At 40.6% G+C, this 13841-nt stretch overlaps 1 protein-coding gene across 2 annotated transcripts in view; it reads left to right on the top strand.

The window, feature by feature from the left end:
* The window catches only part of sgsm2 (small G protein signaling modulator 2), a 136761-nt gene that overhangs the window by 42342 nt on the left and 80578 nt on the right, over positions 1–13841 (top strand). The gene's annotated exons all lie outside the window — the stretch shown is intronic.

The raw sequence follows: 13841 nt of genomic DNA on the forward strand, positions 1-13841 counted from the left end.
AACCTGCAGGATGTTTGTTGGCCAGTCTCTCTGCGTGGTTGGAGTTAACCGTTGTATAACTGTGTCTATGTGTAGGAGTCCAAAACTTCTCCACAACATTTAAAGTGATCACATAACTCACCCTCATTAGCCTCATGGATGGGAAGTCAATGTGTGATTTCTCTTTGTGTAAGGCATTAGTTGTTATGGTATCATGCATGTTATCTTGCTTATATGTAAAACATAGACAAAAGAAAATCTTGTTGGAGCAAACTGTGTCCCAAACATACAATCCAACACACAGAAACCCGAAATGAACACTGCTATTAGTAGAACACCCAAGAAATACTGTCATTAAAGAGCCGCCATCACCCAGACTGGCTTCATTTTTTCTTCACATCAAACTTCCCATGCTGAAAGCAGAAACACTAAAATATTCAGGTAGAAATAGAATGGTGATCCATCTGTTGAAGCTGTCATCTTCACTCATACCCACACTTTTCTGCAAAGAATCGCCACCCTTAAAATATACAGTCTTCAATTAACTGCTCTGTGTGTAATTAAAAGACTAATAGGTAATTATAGGTGATGCCAAAGCCTATTAATTTGTCAGTAGGTCATGGAGTTAGAGTAGGCTGATGAGGAAGTCTGGTGTTATTAAATCAGACCTTTTACCAGCCTCCATCTTCACAATCAGAGAAGTAACACCTTGGGAAAGGGACCTAAGGGTGGAAATATACTGAGTAAAAGGGAAACAGCTGTTCAGTCTATTTTTAACAAACAAAAAACTATCCAACAGTTTCTATCTTAATATTTGACCTTTTCTCTGACAGTACCACTGGTTTGATTGGAACATGCAGACTGCTTCCAAAGCAGGGGAAATACAACATGACATGACCTGTCAGAATAATGTTTGCATAGTTCTTCTGGGCTTTTCAACAGATATGGCAGGCTGGAGCTCTTGCATTTCAACACATTGGTAAAAGACATTTCATGCATGGTATAACTGTAAAAAAAATCCAAACAAAAACGAAACAAAACAAAAGCATGTATGCAAAGTCAGTTAAATGTGCTCATACAGAGCAAATACTAAAAAGTGTTTTGGTCAAGCAAATGCACAGTAAGGGCCTTCAATGACTGATGTTGCTGACTGCCATGATGAAAAGAGTAACACTTTCATGCTTACTCCAAAACACATATTATTTTTAAATTGATGACGTTATGATTTCAGTCACCCTATCCCGTTCACATTCTCAAGTCGTCAAATACAGATACTTTGTCATGCCCTTTGTCTTGTAATAGCGACGCCAAAGGTAGCCTTTAGCATCTTTATGAGATGCACCAGGGTTTGAACTAACTTCAGTGCAAACCCACCCGCCTAATTACTTGACACTGAGAGCCACTGAGGCAGTAGAAAGGATGAGAAAGTCTGAATAGGGTGGGAGGGAGGGGAGGTGGATAGGTCTTGTGTCCCCTGTGAAACCAAAATTTGAAGTTCTTTTAATGTAACTTATAAATCTCATGTGAAACCAAAAGTCAGTGCTTTTTTAATGTAACGTTATGTAATTTAAGTAGGGTTATCCCGCATTGACATTACATAACAAGTGTACTTATTTTAACCCAAACGTGATCTTTTTTCCAAACCCAACCATGTACAGTAGTTTTGTTGCCTGTTACCATCACAACATTAACCAGGTGTTGTAAATGTGTTTAAGCTGTGAGTTACTATGGGGTGTGACAAAGCGTTAGTATTTGATGACCTGGTCCCAAGTGCATGGGGCTTTAAAGCCAATTTTCGTCATGGCCAAACAGTGTAATTACATCCATACCGTGATGCCCATTGACTTACATGGTAAAAGAGACATCTGTAAATCAGTGGATAGATTTTTTGGAGCATCACAGCCCTGCAAAATGACTTGTTTCACTTTTAGGATTTGAGTTAGTCAGTCCAATAACAGTTGAAAAGTCTATAAGAGATACATGATTAAATCATTTTATTCCCATTCAAGTTAGCGGTGAGCTAAACTGGAAGAAGCCAGCGGAAATCTCTAGTACGCCTGCTCTATGGGCCACACAGTGCAGAAGCAATGCCGATTACCTGCGTAAGTCTGTATGCGACAGTTGAACTTTTTTTGTCTCGTGCCACTGAGAGTCTCTCGCTCCATACTCCAGTCCAGTTCAAAACACTGCTTTCAAGCCAGCAGCAGCCACCTCATCAGTTAGTTTTAAGTTGGATATTTGACATTCACTCCAGACACGACAGTATCATTTAGTTTCACTTTAACTGATCTTGGCAGGAGGAGGATGGTAAATGGTAAGCTCACCTTCCGTTTATTGCCAGGGGATGCGGTGGACCGTCAATTGTACTGTGAATAAAATGGGGTACGCGTCCACATCTCTTATAGGATGTGCAATATGGAAGGTGTGTCCCAGCCTTGAGCAACTTTCATAGGAATGAACAGGGTGCTGTATCCAGTTCTCTTTATAAGTCTGTGATGAGAACGGGTTGGACATGTGTAACTACAAAACAACACAAATGGCTGATCAGAGTCACTGTAGCTGTTACATCCTTTGGGTAAAATCCTGCATTTCTCCATAGAAGGAATGACAGACAGAAAGTAAAATGAAAAAAGAGGTGCTAATTGATCTCAGTGATTGGGGGTTAGAAGAAGGACATGATTTGATTAACTGGGAAAGTGTGGAGGAGTAGAGAAGAAGAAAAGGAATGATTGGTGAGTAAGAGAGGAAGGGATGGCCTGAAGCAGCTAATGGGCTCATTAGGAAGCTCGTGGTCACGTAATGACCTGCCACCGAATGGACATCCAGGGCTCTACGCACTACAGACAGATGAACAGACAGAAATAGAAAGAAAAAATAGGAAAGAAATAGCAGAGGACAGTAATAGGATGGATGGAAATAATGAAGGGGCATATAACAAGGCTGTCCACTTGATCCCATTGAGGTTTCACATTCATAGCTTTAATCAGATGTGATCAAGAATATCAAAATAGGCCTACACATGGAGATGAAAACTATGCTGTTAATCAGAATGATAAGATTACAGTAATTAGCAGTGATTTATAGAACTTAAAGATATTACATGTCAAGGGTAAATAATTGGCTCAAACTTGTCTAATCAGTTTTATTTTGGTTTTATATCCCTCATCATTATATTAGACTGTGAGCTGAACAGACTGTAACACTTCATTTCAACAGTTTATTATTTTCCAGACCAGTTAGTTTTAGACACAGTCACAGCATTAATGGTGTCTTTGCAGTGGGTGTTTCAGATTGAAAAGCTCATTGGAGACATAATTATTATACTGGAAAAGCACCTAATGTGTTTGAACTGGTTCTATTGACAGAGGTGTCAGCTGGATGTCCATACTTAATATTTAATCAATATTTGAATAGATCAGTGAAAGAAATCATTAACATGCCATATATCCAAAAAAAAAAAAAAAAAAAAGATCATGAAATTTTTGAACACCTTGATATTGATATGGCGATGATGTTGTAGGATGGGTTATTGGTCCACCCATCCATTTTCATCTGCTTATCCGGGACTGGGTCACAGGGGCAACAGGCTGAGCAAAGTCCTCTAGATGTCCCTCTCTGCAGTGACGCTTTCCAGCTCCTCCTGGGGGATCCTGAGATGTTCCCAGGCCAGATGAGATCTATAATTCCTCCCGTATATTCTGGGTCTGTCCCGCCACAGGACCCTACAAGTTGGACATGCCTGAAAAACCTATAACAGGAGACGCCCAGTACCCTTTTTCAACAGTCATGGACTGGCTTGGCTTGGTTTGGTTTGGTTTGGGCCATCAGCTCAGGGTGGCAAGGATTTGCATTTCCATTACAACAGGACGATGAAGTAAGTAAGAGTCTGTTGTCTGCAGTTCTTCATCAACATCTCACTGATTATTTTCTGATTTTACTCTTCTTCCCTGCAATATTATTACCTTCGCCAAGTTAGACTTGCCTTTGCCGAAGAAAAGCCACTAATGAAGTTCTGCAAATTCAGTGCTAAACACATTTAATTTTCTATAGATTCTTCACAATAAAAGTCCCTGGTTATTTTGTTATGTAAAAACTTTTATTGTGAAACAGCAAAATAAGGAAATGTGGAGTTTTCAAGGCAGCAACTTCACACAACTTCTAATTAGTCTGATTGCAAACATGAAACAGTAAAATGAAGCTGTTATCTAAAGTAAAAACAGGATGCAGGAGAGAAACTAAACTCCAAACCACAGAGATTCAATTAGAAGCTACAAAAGTACTGAGAGCTGAACACACAGTCCTCGAAAAATGCCTTTTTCTCTACTCTCCTGCAGACAGAGGTGAGTAGAGTCTTGCAACACATCGTCAGGGATTGGCTGTGGTCGACGAGAGGTCACTGCTACCCGCTTGAGGGCGGGCAGCCCCGCTTTTGGACCTACTTCAGAGAAGGTCCATCTCTGGCGAGGCTCAGTGTGGTATGCCGCATCTAAACTGATAATGGAAACACAAATTGCTGCGGCATGGCTTGACTCGGTGCGGTCAAAAGTGACTGTGGAAAAGGCCCACAGGAGACATCCTGATCAGATGCCCAAACCACCTCAACTGACCCCTTTTGACGTGAAAGAGCAGCGGCTCTACTCATAGCGCCGTCTGTATGTCTGAGCTCCTCACACTATCTCTAAGGCAGAGCCCAGGCCTGTCACTTAATTGTAATGCAGCTGTTAAGACCAGGAAAACACAACACTTATGATATAAACATATCTAAAATCTAAGATGATATTTCGTCCCATATCACGATATCGCTATATTATTGATATACTTCCCAGCCCAAACTTCTTTTCTTTTCTTTTCTTTTCTTTTCTAGGTGACAGCCTGGAGTGCTGGTTAGGGATGCACGATAAAATCTGCAAGTCATTGGTATTGGCCAATATCGTCTTTAAAATGAACTGTCAGAATCGGCCAACATGCTTTTTCTTAATTTGCACAATGATTGAATATTACATACATTAAAGAGCATTCATGTCTCCCTCTGCTGGTGGGCCATCACAAAAAGAGTATGCATGCATAATATTTAATATATATATATATTTTTAAATTTTATATACGTAATTTATTTTATTTACTTTATTAATCCCCGAGGGGAAATTCAATTTTTCACTCTGTCTGTCAACAGAGTGAAAAACACACAGGTCCGAACACACACATGCACAAACTGGACCTATACATGCACTAAGTGGAGAGATGTCAGAGTGGGATGCCCATAACAGGCGCTCCAGGCGGCTGGGGGCTTCAGTGCTTTGCTCAGGCAGGAGGTGAACTGGCACCTCTCCAGCTACCAGTCCATGCTCCATATTTTGGTCCGGACGCGGACTTGAACAGGCAACCCTCCGGTTCCCAACCAAAGTCCCTATGGACTGAGCTACTGCCGCACCGAATATGAGGATAATATGATGTTAATTCCATCACAGAAGAGACTTGATGATAACTTGAATTAGGTGGAAAAACGTGGATCAGTCAAATGAGTTGCTACATATTGGCATATCGGATATTGGCAAAAATCCAATATCGTGCATCCCTAGTGCTGGTGGCTGATGCAGATCAAAAAACCAAATGGCTCAAGAGCCGTCCAGACAGCACCACAGCAGAGTCGTGACTGGAGAAGCCGTGCCTTCCTTCACAATGCTTTCAGCTTTTAGCTCGACTTGCATCATAGTTTAACTGCTGCAGCTGCACTCGGCAGCATATTAAAGCACGTGTGTGTACACACTAACTGACTGTGTGGTTTGCCCTGTCAGGGGAGCTTTATAATAGTAGGCTTGAAAACCCAACAACAATCCTGATTAACTGCTCTCATGACACTGTTTACCTAGAATTTACTGCCAGGCTATGAGTAAGTTTATATCACTGATGATAAATAGTCAGTCACATTAAACACAGCAGTATGATATGATATGATATATTGAAACTCACTTGTGAGGAGAAATAGAACATAAGCACACAGTGTTTATGCCATAAAAAATATTAATAGTGGGTAATTATCTAAATTCAAATGAATGAATAAATAAATATGTAAAAGTGGTTTGCTTGTATTTGTGTTTGTGTGAGAAAATAGAAATAGATAAATGTGAGAACAAAAATATAAAAAACAAAAATAAATGCAGAAGCCAGGCCTGAGGAGATAAATTATCCAGCTTAAGATGCATTAGTCTCATGGTATTTCTTCAGCTTCTATCACCCACCTCTTGTAGTCTTGAAAGGTGGCTGCAAAAAGTTTTTTTTTAGTTTTCTCCTTCCCACAGAGAACAGAGACTGGGTTTTCAAAGTGGAAAAATGCATGAACATATCCATGAAAACTCCTCAAAGACCTCCTGCAGCATAATCCAATTCTCTGCTGTCCACCTATGTGCCCACCAAACTAAATACGCCCCTTCTCAAACATCATGCATGACCCTGTTTTTAGACCACCTGATTCAAATGTTTCCACTGGTCAGAACCACTGCAGACAATCTTTTACTGTAATTGCAGCACCACTGGCCTTAATAAGAGCTCGGAGACTGCCTGCTACCTTGTATCTGTACATCTGAACACAGGCCAAAACCCAGCACGCACCTGTCCCTCCAACCCCATGCAGTATCTTTGCCTCACATTTCTCCCTCCAGGCGTCTGATCTAAATGACCTATGAAGATTTTCTAGCTCTGGTTTGTCATTTCTCATCTGGTTTGGTCAGTTATACTTGCTTGCTAAGTGAGCTATAAAAAAATCCAACGACTCACCCAGCTAGCATGGTTAAGCTAACAAACAGCAACTTTGGTTTAGCTAACAAAGCAAGCTGTCAGGTAGTTTTCTTCGTCTGTCACAATGGGCAGCCAATGTTGAATTCCTGAGACAGTTTGAGGCTAAATCCACACAAAGGCCCCGATCACATAGACAGACAGATTGTTTTTTAATGAGAAATAAACTTTTTGCTGGCTGTTTTTGCATTGCTACATACCTCGTGCTTCTACATGGCTCACATTTTTGCGCTCTAGGCACCTGCGGTTTTTGTACCACTCTGAACTCCTCGAGTTGAAAAAGCTTCAACTCAGAGTGGAAAAGCGCCCCACATCATCTCTTTTTCCTCTTGTCCAATTGGATGATTTGAGAGGCGGGCCATCTGTGGTGGTCACAACATCAGGTTTAGAATCGGTAAACAATGATGGAGAAATTGGTGGTAGCTGTTGCTGAATACCCAGAGCTATACGGCCCGAGATAGACAGCAGGTTGTCAAACTGCCCCACAGTCATCCTAAAATATGCCACACAGAGACACAAATGACTGCAAAGACACAAAACTACTGCAAGGACACACAAAGTGAGACACAAAACAACAATAAGATGCATAATCACTACAAAGATATTGCCTGGGTCCAGGCGCTGTAGAAAGATAGATGTTGTTATGGAAGGTGCTCTAAATTAATTTATACAACAGTTTGTTCCGGCCCTGCAATCTGATTGGTCGAGAGACAGTAAAACCGTGACGATATTGGAGTACAACATCACGGTTATTTCACTGTGTATGTATCACTCCGCCTCACAGCTGATTGCAATCAACAATCAAATCAAAACTGACGGTTAGTGTCAGTTAGGTCAGCAGTTGCGTTGTAGGCTAATTAATTCATCCACTGTCAAACAGCCAAAAATATGGATTTATTTCCTAAAATAAGTTTTGAATTGAACTATGAATGGCCATCAGTCAGTGTTTCATCAGTGGAGCTCAATGACTTGGAGAAAAGCAACATACTGTCAGATCAGAAGGCAGAGTCGGCTGTGCCTGTGAAGCGACAGTCCACCATGCAGTCACCAGAGACTTATTTCACCTGCTGCACAATTAATGGAAACGTGCAGATAAATGTGTGTAAAGAGTAAGTGCCTGGCGCACCATGTCTGCGTTACATAGCAACGCTGACAGCAGAGTCCTGAGGGAACTATTTTTGTTGGCGAAAGACAAATAAAATGCTTAAATTATTTATTTTGTCCTCATTTTTCAACATTTCTTAATCAGCCTTGCTTATTTAACTGTTAAACTGTTGTAAAAAAGCAATATCACACTCGAGCTTGTGATGTTGTACTGTGATATCGTCACGGCTATGATTTGGTCGTAGGCACGAGGTCGCCTGACACTGTAATTTGTTTTACTTTGCTCTGCTCCACTCTAAAACAGTTTTGTTGGCATGGCTGCACATCAGTGTGGACATAAAATGATGTTAGATTCAGGTGGATACGTTGGTCTCTAGTGACTGGTTAACGGAAATCAAATCTCCCTCCTCCATGGAAATTGGGTAGAATGGACGCAATGTCAGACTAAAGATGGAATTGGAGTCAAACAAGCTGACAATTCTGATATCAGGCAAACAAAGACATGCAAAACAACAACAAGAAAAACCATGGCAAAACCACCATACAGTTTCCGTATTTTGCTTTTTCGGTGGTGGGGCCTTTTGCATATCTGTGCCCAGAGCCCATTGTGTCATAATACGCCCATGAGCAGAAACAGAGATGTTTGAAAATAATGATGCAGGCACTTGTGTTCCACTCCCAATTGCGTCTTATCAGTCACCGTGTGTCAAGCTAAACCATTATAGCTCAGTCTACATAGCTTTTGAGATATTGTGTTGGTAACACTCCTCCTTTCCTATTGCCATGACTTCCTCCAGCGACTGATAATGCTCCAGGTGCCACTCTGATATGTCGCCATATCTGCTTTGCAATGACTCCCAATCTGTTTTCTGCTGCCTTCACCACCTTATACTCATGTGTTACTTTCAGTAACAGTTCCATTTTGTTGTCAGTCCAAGCAAAGAAATGTCTGGTCCTACTTTTGGCCATCTTGTTCAAATTTTTTGTAACTAAGCAACCAACCACAGAGTAGCCAATCTGCTTCCTGTTTACATCAGCATACACATGCCTAGTGTACATGAATGGTCATGCAATATGTGTTTTCAGGTGTTAGTTTGGGCAGAGATTATTTCGGAAATGGTGCTTAAACACTTTCATATGGATATCATATTTGTTTTAAAATGCCGTTCTAAAATAAAAAATGTATTAGTGTGGATGTAGCCCGAATTTCAGACCACCTACTTAAGGAATTTTAATGCAAATGTAAGTAGCACATATCGTCAAGATCATATATGTTACTGTATTTCGCATACACTCTCGCACTAGGGCCAGTCTCTTAAATAATAATAGAATGCAGATTAGACATTGAAATATTTTCCATTTACTATCTCCATCTGTTCAGTTCTTTCTCTCTGTGTGTCTCTCCTTCACACTCTCCCTCTGACTTAATTGAGAATAACAGGAATCGGAAGCCACGAGATGCTGTAGTGAAGCGTCAGGTGTTCCACTGATGAGAACCAGTCTCCATGGAAACTCTGCCATCCTCAGATAAATGTTTTTACCTTGTGACAGCAAATACAACTGTCAGAAGTACTGACAAATTTAGATACATACACAAACTCGCAGTTGCATGTATGAGGCTTGAGTCTCGTCTCTGCTTGTGGTTTGTTTGATGATGTTCATTGGAGGAGACGTTTCATCTGCTGTGGCAAACGGTTGGATGGGGCTGTGATGTAACTCACTCTGCACTGCACAACATCAGCTGTGAATGTTGAATTCTATAGCCTTAAAGGACAATACCAAGACTATTTATTCCTAACGTCATTATTGTTCCGCTTTAACCAATGTTAACACCACGTGCAGTCAGGGGCTGCTACCATCATGAAAGCCATGACAGCTACTGAAGGGATGAATGTGTTTGTCTTTATGTACCGTATTCCTTGTTCTGCTTTGTGATCAAAGATCTCTGTTGGTTTGAAACACTGCTCAATTGAACTTGCTGGAAACAGAGGGTTATAAAAGCCAACCATGTGATTTAAGGGCAGTAAGTGGCTTTATAATTAATTTCAGTTTAAACCAGAGGCGTTATGATCTGTTGCCCAAACATTTGTCTGCTTTTTTAAACATAAATCTGTGTTACTGTCGGGAAATGTAGCTCACAATTCAGCAGCTTTGCTCGTTTGCAAATAAAAGCCTGATGAATCACAGCATCACTTACTTGCAGCATTAACAACCTGATATTTCCAGCAATGAATAAGCAAATAAATGGCAGTGAAAATGGCAGATGCTTTCTCTCTGCCAGTGAGACATTGCTTTGTGTAATTGGTCTCTGCTGTTTTGAAGTGGGATCTGAATAATTGAAGATACATTCTTATATTTAAGAGTTTTTGAAACAAACAAAACTCTTATCTAATAGATATACTTGTAATAGTGTGTTTTGGTATTCCAGCTAACTTTAAGCCCCTGTTCAATAAGTAAGTTGGTACGTTCCAATTGCTGACAGTGAGGCGACACTAAATGATTATGTTAGGTCAGTCATAACCTTGTTGTGAGGCTGTTTCCAGTATTAACAAAGGAGTAATATTTTATGTGCCTTTATTTTCATCAGAACATGTTGGGTATTTTGGTCAGTGAACACTTCCTGCTGCGCTGTGGTACATGCGCATAAGAAGTTCTCTCTTAGTCTGCATTTGGAGCTGAGAGAGACAGGTGTGTTGACGGAGCAAATTAGCTTCTAAAAGTTGTCCTAGTGTTTAAAACACAGCATTGTAATGATATTACGAAGAGCTATGTAAGACAGTTGTAATGCATAAAGCACAAGTCCGTACTGTAAAGCGTTTTGACATTACCTCAGAAGCTAGCGTTGCGTTGTTTTCAACTATGTTCCTTTGAAGTGCCGCTGCTCGCATCAAGTTGCGCTCTGCGCTTGGCGATGCAAGGCATTATGGGAAATGTAGTTTTTCTCTGGGATTTGTATAAAATGAATGTAAAGTGTATTTTAACTTGTCTAATGTTGAGTATGTGTGTGTAAGTGCACACAAGGTCAATGTGCTTACTCTGTGATGAATTAGACATGTGAGATAGGGCATATTTATTTTTGTCATTTGTTCTACTTCGTTATTTTATGCATCCTTTACAGTATTCTGAGAGGAGAGAAGGATGTGAACTGATGCAGTCCCTGTCACATGTTGTATCATTACAGGTATGAATGAGAAAAAAATATATAACCACTATACGATCATTTCAATTCATGCTTGATCATGTTGATCATGCTGTTCATTTTATTTATGTTCTATAGAAATTGTATAAATGCTTTGTTGTGTTCAGTCTGCATTTGGAGCTGAGAGAGACAGTATTCTGAGAGGAGAGAAGAATGTGAACTGATGCAGTCCCTGTCACATGTTGTATCATTACAGACTCGTTCAGTAAAAGAGAGTCGTGGTGTCGTGGTGATTTTGTGGTGTGTTTCAAACGTGCTACATACTGACATATAATAGTTCTTTATGACACCAAATAATTCTTCTAATATGTCTCCTGACGGTATAGTTTACAGCAACAAACTGATACTGATTAAAAACTTAAATGAAATTTGAGTGGGTGTGTGGGTGAGGTCCAACCTGGAATGTGTTCTAAGAACTGGGTAGCAGGTTTTGAGATGGCGGCCAGTCATTCAAATGAAAGTTGCTCATCCAGTGTATACGCCAAAGACAGTCTGTCCCTGGTTTGTTCCCTCTTCACTTTAGTCAGGCTCATAGACTAACAAAGATGGACAACATGATACATCTCGATCGCTTCCTGGTGGCTGGCTGCAGTAAAGGTCATAGCCCCTGCCCTCTCCATGTTAGCAGATAGGACAGTACATCGTTTTACCTATTTAATTCACAACAGTTTTAGGGCTGTACCCAACTCAAAATTATGAAAATTGAATCAGATTTGGCTGTTTAATACAAATATTTGAATATTTGCTACTTTTTTTAATCAATACGGAGTTTGAGAGTTTAATGGGGATACGGTGAGATGTTAATCCTCTTAGCTGATGTATGCTAACTATGCTAATGAGGGATCAGTAATGTGCAACAACATTTTTTGCTGACTCTATAGATATTAAAAAAAAAAAAAAAATGCTAGAGACTGTATCATATTAAGTTGCTGTAAGCTGTAAATTTACCACTTCAAAACAGAAGTACAAGGAGATGTTATTTTGGAGCCTACCTGGGTAAACCCTCTTTCCCTCTGGGCAGCTGCCTCCTTCTGAGTCAGACTCATCCTGGGTCTGGATCTGCAGTTACCTGTACTGGAAAGCACATGAAAGTGAGAAGAGCTCACTCTGCAGCTAAATCTAGGGACTGGAAAATTCCTATAAGTGCACTGCACACTGATTGACAAAAAAAAAAAGAATGACTGCCGACTTGAAGAATATCCCCCAGATTAAAACGTCCAAAAAACACATAATTGAAACCACAAAATATCTCCATACTGCTCGTCCGTAGTGATCCAAGTGTCCTGAAGCCCCGACATAAAAAGTTGTTTGGAAAAGCGTCATTTGAACTCTGTTTTTAGCCTCATTGTAGCCTGCAGCTCTAACTGCCTTTCTGTGGACTGCGCTCATGTGTGTGCGCTTGCGCGAGACCGTGAGACATGGGCACCGCCTCCATGTGTGTTCATGTGCTTTCGCTGGTCTCGCGCACAAGCGCACACGTGAGCTCGGTGTACACAGAAGCAGTTAGAGCTACAGGCTACAATGAGGCTTCAAATGACGTTTTTCCAAACAACTTTTTATGTCGGGGCTTCAGGACACTTGGATCACTACAGACAAGCAGTATGGAGATAATTTGTGGTTTCAATTATGTGTTTCTGGACGTTTGAATCTGGGGCGCCCAGCCTGCATTAGGTGGAGTTGTGCTGCTACCCACTCTCCCCTTGGATCTCCGCAAGGGATGTGATGACTCTAAAACTTCACCTGAGCCTCCCTCGGCATATGGGTGGGTAGATAATGGCTGAATTTTCATTTTTGGGTGCACTATCCCTTTAAGGTTTTTGTGGCCATTTAGCTGGTGGTTTCTTTGCCAGTATACAGGTCTGTCATTAATTGTGCGGTTGGTGGTTTGATCAGGGCATTCTCATTCCAAAGTTTGTAGTTTGCAGATGTGAAAGTCCACTGAATAAGCAGCAATATGTGATGACTTGAGATGAGATTGTGTTGGTTTGATCCCTGGCTCCTCCTTTCTGGTGTTCTTGAGCAAGACACTGAACCCTTAAAACCTGTGGGGGGTTTGACACCATGATGCATTCAAGGATCCCAGAATACAGTTGAACAAAGAGGTAAATACATTTGCAAACACATTTTCTTTCCTAGTGCTGTATGTTGATATCTTCCCACGGTTTTGTTAATTTGGCCTCCACTTGTCATAGAAGAGTGTTGTGTATAGCAGCATTGGTGCAGTGCTTGATTCTACTCAAAGGAAACCAACCTCCCACTCTCTACTGAAACAGCCTCAAGATATATTGAAAAAAGTGAGGAATTAACAAAGGGAAACAGTACATTAGCATAGATTTTAACTAGTTTATTAGCTTTGTGCCATGGGTGACTGTAAGGCTCATATTTATTGCAGTCTTAATGAAGAACACTTCTCACAATATGAGCGCTTGCCTGCATTTTATTGATCTGTGGGCTTTAAAGCAGATTTAATCAGGGTTTTGTGTTGTAGTGTAATAATGGTTAAGGACTTTGTTCCAGCACCAACAACAATCAACTGTTTCAGAGACTAAAGCAGCCGTCTGTGTTTTTCCTTGATTTTACTCTTGCAAAATGTTGCAGATGGTTTGTAGAGCCAAGAGGATTATTTTGTGTCTCTGAAGTTGAAAAACAGTAACTAAGGCAGACACGTTCAGGAACAAGATGGCAAGATATTTTCTTAATCTGTTTTTTTTTTGTTTGTTTTTTTTTGTTTTCGTCTCAGAAGAGCAGAAAGAGCTCAATTTCTAAT

This window comes from Epinephelus fuscoguttatus, linkage group LG5, assembly GCF_011397635.1.
Source record: "Epinephelus fuscoguttatus linkage group LG5, E.fuscoguttatus.final_Chr_v1".
NCBI classification, from domain to species: Eukaryota; Metazoa; Chordata; class Actinopteri; order Perciformes; family Serranidae; genus Epinephelus; species Epinephelus fuscoguttatus.